The sequence below is a fragment of the Sitodiplosis mosellana genome, unplaced genomic scaffold (genome assembly GCF_009176505.1).
Source record: "Sitodiplosis mosellana isolate CC-2019 unplaced genomic scaffold, AAFC_SMos_1.0 Smas_scaffold_2117, whole genome shotgun sequence".
Classification (NCBI taxonomy): Eukaryota; Metazoa; Arthropoda; class Insecta; order Diptera; family Cecidomyiidae; genus Sitodiplosis; species Sitodiplosis mosellana.
Window position 1 is genome coordinate 1 of NW_022597359.1, and position 8,324 is coordinate 8,324.

General features: G+C 36.2%; 2 long non-coding RNA genes across 2 annotated transcripts; one reads left to right on the forward strand and one right to left on the reverse strand.

Annotated features, from left to right (window-relative positions):
* Positions 1-1,365: 1,365 nt before the first annotated feature.
* Positions 1,366-8,228, reverse strand: LOC129571359 (uncharacterized). The gene is made up of 4 exons (XR_008688259.1): positions 8,060-8,228; positions 4,259-4,848; positions 3,598-4,176; positions 1,366-3,501 (listed from the first exon to the last, which is right to left on the reverse strand). It is a non-coding gene; the product is annotated as an uncharacterized LOC129571359 (long non-coding RNA).
* On the forward strand, positions 1,438-7,860 carry LOC129571360 (uncharacterized). Its single transcript, XR_008688260.1, has 3 exons — positions 1,438-1,576; positions 1,653-1,795; positions 7,674-7,860. It is a non-coding gene; the product is annotated as an uncharacterized LOC129571360 (long non-coding RNA).
* Positions 8,229-8,324: the final 96 nt, after the last annotated feature.

Sequence of the window (8,324 nt, forward strand, 5' to 3'; positions counted from 1 at the left end):
ATCCATTTTGTCAGAATTATTTTCTCAATTATTTTATTTATTTTCTTAGGGAGAAAAAATGCTCCAAAACTGGTCCAAACTGTTTTAATAATTGTAGTAACCCAGAATCAATGTAGTGGCCTAAAAATAATTGTAGAAGCACCTACGGCGATAATTTTCTTTCTGACACGGCTTTGATGTATCGCACAGAAACCCGAAATATTTGCTTAAAGGCGTTGTGGCGACTATCAAGACGTTTTGGCTCTCGGTACAAGTAGAATTATGGCGCCTTTTTCAATTAGATTGAAAAATACATCTCAACTTGGGAGCAAAGCGGGCCGAAGTTTTTTTCAGTAAATCAGCTGAAACATTTGGCGCAAATAATTTCCCTGTGTTTAATTTTCCTCTTCACGTTTTCTTTTTTGCATTCATAATTTAATTTTATTTTAAATTTGGGATTTTGCCGCCCCAAACATGTTGCCGTCCAGTGCAAATGCACGCCTTGCACGTGCCCAGATCCGGCACCGATTGTAGCAGTGCCTAAGATTATCGTAGTGGTCAAGAAATAATTGTACAAGCTATAGGTGCTTTTACAGTCAATGTTGCTGAAATTACAAAAAAAATTGTGTAAAATTAACAGTTGATTATCATTATTTCTATAGTATAGAATCTATACATTTGGTAATGATTTATCAGTACAGTATTTTTTATTAAAAGTTTGGTTTTTTTCGTTTCGTACTAATTTGTTCGGGTGGTTGAATTTTTTAATGGATCAGCCACTTTGTTTGGGTTCCAGGACAAAATTTCCGAAACAAAATTCCCAAATCAAAATTCCATTATTTCACATCATCGGAACAAGGAAATGAACACGTCGTCTATTTCGTCCACTATGTCGTTGATAAAGAACAAAAATAGTGTGGGTCCGAAATAACTTCCCTGTGGTATGCCGGATGATACGATGAATTCGTTCGACTCGCTGTTTCCATATTCAACGAATTGTGATCTGTTTGATATGTATGATTCAACCCAAGAAAGACGGGTAATTATCGTTTGCATACCATCGGGACCCGTACCTTTCTTAGTGTTCAAGGCTTGTATCTTTTCGAGCACAAAATCGCATGAATTTTGGTTTGTTATCGCTCTTTCAAACTAAATTGTCATTTTTTCGAAATGTATAGTCCGATTAACACCTTTAATTTAATCATGTGTGGGCCATTATTTGGAATTTCACACAAAAACCCACATTTTTAACCACAGTTTTAACATTAGTATGATTAATAATTAATATAATTAGTGGGCCTTATAACACTCACATAAAGGGACAGTTGAATGTTTGTACAATATCATTTTATACACCACAAAACCATTCATATAATTTAACACAGATTTCTGATTACTGATTCATTATATATTTTTTCAATAAATAATATCGATTTACAGCATATAAATATTTCATATACGCGGTTGACGCATCTACATTCGAGCATCTTCAAGCATCTATCAACCATTAAGACAATTGATTTACGTAAAAACCAATTTGATTATTATGACGGATCGTTGATATTACCATCAAAACTTCAAGAGTTATATTTAAGCGGTAAAATGTCGAAATAAAATATACATGAAAGCGTGAAAGTATTATATCGAAGTCTCATAAAATGTACAATTTTCAGAAAACCCATATGATTGTTCTAAAAATTTTAAATGGATTATGAACATTTCTAAAACAAAACATATAATGGATCGACAATTCCTACAGTGCGGAGATAATCGTTTCAAAAACCAGTCCATTGTTACAGTCATGAGATTTAATTCGGTATGTAACAATAGGGTGTTTTTCATAACCTGAAAAAAAGAAATGGTAGATTTTAAATTAAAGAGGAAAAAATTCTGTATCAATTAATGGTGTTCACACCAGTGCCGTCTAAGCATTTTCGGGGGCCCCGAGGCAAAATTGTTCCAGGGCCCTGAATTTTTTCTCGATATCACAAGTTTTAGATTTTTAATATTGTGATAATTTCGATTGAATTCAAACACATGAAATTCGTGAAAAAAATGACTGACTGACTGTTCTTCAGTTGACTTTAGTTGATTGAATTTATGGTTTTGTACTAAGAAAATCACTTTGTCCCAAATTTAGAAACTTGCATTAAAGGTGTCAAACGGATGGACTGTCCGTCTTTTTGGCCCGTCCGTCCGTCCGTCCAGGGCTCTTGAAATTGTCTTGTCCGTCCGTTCAGCGTTGATCACTGCTCCCGGTTCTGGAAATGGATCCTCAGGATTGACCAGGGCATTTTCAAAACCGATCTGATACATCCTGAAGATCCACCAAAACACACTTCCAGAACCGGGAGTAGTTCTGGACGATCCTGACGATCCACCAGAATTCGCTTCCAGAATTTTTGAAGAAAAAAACATGCATGACAAAATGGTCAAAAGTGGTGAAAGAGTGTTTAAAATCGTAGACATTTGAGTGTTTAGACAATTTTGGTGCGATATTTGTATGAAATCATATTTATTGGTTATAAGTTGCCATTTATGAAAGTGGAGTAGCCCCTATCGAATTCCATGATGGAAATATTTTTTTTATTCTTAATGTGTTCATTCTCGCCATCGAATGTTGTGCCCTTTGAATGTGGCAATTCCTTGCACACACTTCGTTGCGTTCATTATGTGTGATCACGTTGGTGTGCGGAAACACGATTGTGCATGAAACATTCAGTGTGACGACAACCGATTGTCAAAAAATGAAAACAACATCAGAAATCGTTGCAAATCGTATCGTGTAATAGCCGAAGAAGGCTAAACAACAAATTCAATTAGCCTTTTTTCGTGTTGCAAAGATGATTCGAGATGATTGTTGTTAAAAATTCAATGTTTTGTGCCATTTGGAATTTAGATTCAATTCGCTGTTCACTGCTGCAACACACTTGATGAAAATTTGAAAAAACAATCAAAAAGATTTATTTCTCACTAATTATACGTGTTTGGTGTGTTTTATCACTCTTCAAATGCCCTGTTAGCGGCTTTTTCCCACTGAATTCAAATTTACCTATCGAATAAAAATATTGGTGGTAATTCAACAATTTACCTCCAATGAAAAAATTACTTCGGCAATTTGTCATTTTTCCGTACTACTTCTGACGGTTTGCCTACTCCGAATTGTGAGAATACTTACCGTGATATGATGCATTGAACAAGTCATATCCAAAGAATGCGGTGGCGTGATGTCAATTTGACATTGTCAAACCGGAAAATGAACATGACCCATTCTGATCATCAAATAACGTCTATAAAACCACTCATGTACTGTGGCACATAAAGTTGCTACACCTTATGCACCTAAAATAGCCCACTAAGTGCAAGGCTTGAGAACTCTAATAAACTATTAGAAAATATTTGTTAAAAAAAGCTTTGATGATAAATGCTGCATTTTGAATTATGGATTGATTGGAACTCCTTCGTCATCTGGTCGTCGCAGTAATGCTGGATGTATCGGTTCACCAAACAGCGTGCAAAGACCTAAGCAAATAGAAAAAAAGCACACAAATAACAATTAATTCAAGCGAAAACCAAATCGAATCCAATTTTCAAATGAAATAACAATAGATAATGAACCTTTGTACATGAGCAGTTTGGCTGCTGATATGTCCCGATGCCAAAGTGATTTGAGCAACTTGCGTGATTGTACAGCGTCTTCTGTTCCAGCGTTTTCAGCAGCATTTGGTTGGCAGGTTTTGAAGAAGTGTTGCTTCTTTGATACCAAACGTCTGAATTTCGGTCCGGACGTCCAAGAAATTTCAAAAAGTTCGGACAAAACACATTGTCCGTCCGTCCGTCCGAAAAAAAAATTCGGACATTCGGACCGGACGTCCGAAAATTATTTTCGGTTCCCGGACATTGGGATCGGACGTCCAAATTTTTTCAAAAAATGTTCGAACGGACGGATGAACAAAATTTTGTCCGTTGACACCTCTATATGCCGCGATCATCTTGGGACATTCGCAGGCGATGTTCGATGTAATGGCGCCAAGAGATAGTCCGTGGCGACGGTGTTTGGCCAATCTCTGCGGCGATACGCTCGGGGTCCTCTTGCTCGTCATGCGTAAAAACTCGTGGTATTCGTTTGGCTTTAATGTTGCGCGCATGTTGCTTCGATTTCTGATGGTATTGTTTGAACGAAATCTTCTCGTTGGTCTGAAAATAAAATACAACAAAAGTGAATTAATTCTTCTTCTTCTGTTCTTCTTCCTTTTTTCATTATTTTCCAAAAACTTACCTCTTCGCCGCTCTTTAGATCGAGGCGGACCGACGCAATAAAGGTTCACATGCCTGGATCAATTCCCAACGCATACACGAAATCTTTTGCCAAATATTTGCGTTTGGTTTCGGCCTCTTCTTCATCAGCAAAAGACGCTGACACACCATCTGATATTATCGAATTGCCGAATTCATTCTTATTCTTGACCAACTTGGTGATTTCGTCCATGTTGAAAAACAAACGCCAGCTTCCTATTCTTTTAAATTCATCCAGTCTGATGTAGCGCTGGAGGACTTCGCCTTTCTTGTTGACTCGAAGACCATCTTCTCGCTTCATTGCCTTGACGCCACATAAAATATTGTACAATGCATCCGTATCAATTTTCACGTGTCTGCGCTGGAATGTGCACTTCGGAATGACTGTGAAGGTGGTGATTTCCGGCGGCTCTGGAAATTCTGGCTCTTGCACATAGAGCGGATATTTCCGGAACAGATTCCAACTTTGGCGTAGATTAGCAAACGAGAGGTAAAAGTAATGAATATCGCGCTATAGAGAGCCTGTCCGTGCGCTTTTTGCGCCCTGGTGCAAAATTGACAGAGCGTCCTTTTCTAAGGAGGAACGAAAATAATTAAAATAGAAAATTTCTCAAAATGAGTAACTTTCTTGTTAGAAAAGTTCTGTACGCTATTTTGGGTATCGTTCATAGTATGAACTTGATAATATGGTTTACAATACACTGTTTCGTATATAGATATATAAAACGCACGAAAGAAAAAATCCAACGAAATTAGCAAGATATCTGCCTTATGTAATACAGAAAATTTGCGTTTTAGATACATTGAAAATATTATACATTACTGCGAGCTCAATTTTTTTTTGTCATTTCAAAAATATAGCCCTTGAATACACATGCTTACTGAGAGTTACATGAAAAAGGGCGCTCAAAATAATTGAATATATTTTGTAATCGGTTGAATATGCATTGAAATCTTATTGTTTATATTTTGATACTGGAAAACAGCGCTTGAAATACAAGTGGCACTTGAATATAATCCAGTAACTTGAACATCAGTGTTTTATAAAAGGACTTGAAATTTATTTAGATAAAAATAAGAAATTTGTGAAAAATCATAAAAATAATTTAGATGAAGATGAGATATTATCTTATCTATCCAATAAGAGATAAGATATTTTTTTCCAATTATCTTTTAGTTATCTTTGATATTTTTCTATGAGAAAATCGAGTTATCTTTGAAATTATCAAAAAAATTCGAGATAGATAACGAAAAAAGTATTCAGATAAGATATCAAGATAGATGACCAATCTGAGTGACTGATTTAGATAAAGATAAAGATATCATCTTATCTATCTAAATTTTATCTTTGTACAACACTGTTGAACATCCCGTGTGAAAAATTTGTGACTGACTAGCCAGCCGTCTAATTTCGGACTTTTTGGCTGACTATCAGTAACTAAAAGTGATTATCTCGAACAAAATATTCGACTGCAGTCATCTAGTAGCCAAAAAGTCCGAAATTTGACGGCTGGCTGAAAGAATAACTAAAAGTGATTGTTTCTATACAACATTCTTGAATTCAATCAACTTAGCCAGTTTTAGTTATTTGCAGCTACATACAACTGAATGATTGTCGGTCACTTTATTTGCACACGGGATTGGACATCATGTTCTTCGATTTTCGCGCCCTTTTCAATCTCGCGCTGAATATTCTAATAGTCAAATGAGGAGATTCTCACTCGAAAAAAGTCATCATGAACAAAATTTACTTTTTCGCGAGCGTTGTTCTATTTATTTTTATACATGTCCTGTTTATAAATTGCGAAACTAAAGCGCTCTAAGCGTTCCATTTTTTCCATTTTTCTTTTTTTCTATAATACTGAGCGCTCAAGCACCTTAAATTTTCGGCGAAATTTCTCATATGTTCTCACAAAGCTGATCAAACGCTTTCGGCGCTCTCTGCGCCTGAATTTTTCTACACATTTTTGGACAATTTAAGCAATTGAGCACCTTTGGCGCTCAAGCGTCCTAAGTTGTCTGCCAGTTTGCATAAATTTGAGTGCTCGTGCGCCCGAGCGCCAGGCTGTGGTGCTGTATATTAATGAACATGCGCAATGCTTGGAACCAATTGAGTTCAACGAATTCACAACAATTAGTACTGAATTTTGCCGCATGAAATCCACGGCGCTTTACAATTTCACACTTCGTATTCTATATAAAATCAATGCGAGATTATAAGTGTGTGATGGAGAGATAGAAGAAAACATTTCAATAAAGAAGTATTTGAAAAATAGCGATTGTTATTACTAATAACTTATTAGTCAGATTTGCAATTGTTGCCTGTGAAATAGCTGCCAATCATTTTGGTGCATTTCAAGTGAACAGCGCGAGCGCATAAATTGCATTGAATTATTTGCCAAATTTTCGCAAGAAATGTAATAAATATGCATAAAATATGCAAAATTGACTTGAAAAATGGACCAAATTTCTCCACAAAGGGTGTTTCACAATTCCCCACCTACTAAGGTTTGCAACTTGATCGCGTTTGGGCTACTCAATGAATGTTCATGCAAAATTCCTTTTGTGAGTCGAAATATAAATGGTATACGATAATTATTAAAATATTCATCTGAGTTGATTCTTCAAAAAATGCTGTGAAATCAATGCAAACAATAGCGGTGAATAAAAATATTTCGGACCTCATTTTCGAAAAGTCCTCATAGAGAGCCAGGGCCTGTCCCAGATAGTGCGCAAGTGGTGCGCTGCACCACGGCGCTGAGGCGCCGAGGGCGCGCGAGCGCTGAAATTTGTGCAAACTGGCAGAAAAATTGGAGCGCTTGAGCGTACTCATACAAACATTTACTCCGATATGGAGTGTATTGTGTATTGCTCCTATTTGGTGTGAAAAACTCAAAATTTGTACGGAGAATGGTTTGAGTGTAGTTATCTAAATGGTGCTTTTGAGACAAAATGTTCGTTTGTGGGGCTTTATTCTGAAGTCTCACGCGCTGTAAGAATAAGTGACGTAATGCATTATTTTGAGACATTTTGAATGACAAAAAGTGATTATCTAGAAGTGATTATCTTTGACTGATACAGTTTATACTAGATTTTTGTAATGCATTATCTCAGCAAAATTTTGGCTATATATATTTTCATAATGACAATATTCATGATGACATTTTATAAAAATTGGCCACGCTGAAAAAATGTTGGACAGCACAGCTCATCCCATGTGGAAACAAAATGACTAACAGTCAGTTGAATGTTTAATACTAAAGTTAACTGAAATTGTCTATTTTGTTCTAGATAATCTATTTTTGTCATTCAAAATGTCTCAAAATAATCGGCAAAATGCCAAAAAAATCCACACGGGATACTATGTTGTTTTAATTATTCTCTCAACTCTATTTCAGTCTTTACGTGAAATGTGTCATAGGAACATAGAATTACGAAATTGCACCTGTATGTTAAGCTACATCGCCTTAGATTTAGATGAAGTTTGGCGACCAATGTACTCGATCAACTGCAATAATTTGAACTTGACCCGTCTTCCCATCTCTGTACCGGATAATACGACCATTTTTTATGCGCAATATAATCAAGTAACTACACGTTGTTTATAGCTATAAACCAAATATATAGTACAAAGCTTAATATGGACGATATTTAAAAATGGACTATAGAAAATTTTCTTAGGAGCTTGTTGCAAAATTTGGTTGATTCGTAATGGAAAACTCAATTCTATCATAAAAAAAATTTCCGACCCCAGGAAATAACAAAAAAATGGTACCACACTCACCACGCCAGTGAACAAAATAATTATCTTCAGAAAAACCGCTTTTCCGAGTCACTGAAACGACCCTAGCTCACTACTCGCACGACTCACACTGATCAAATATGTATCACACGATGGCGTACGACCATACGATACCGGGCATGCGGATTTGTAGTAGAGTTTGACTCAAGCGGCAGATATACGCATTGGCATAGAAAAAATATGTGCATATTTTTTGCTTTGTGCACTCTCAGTATATAACGGTACCCAGCTTCATCGTGTATCAGCA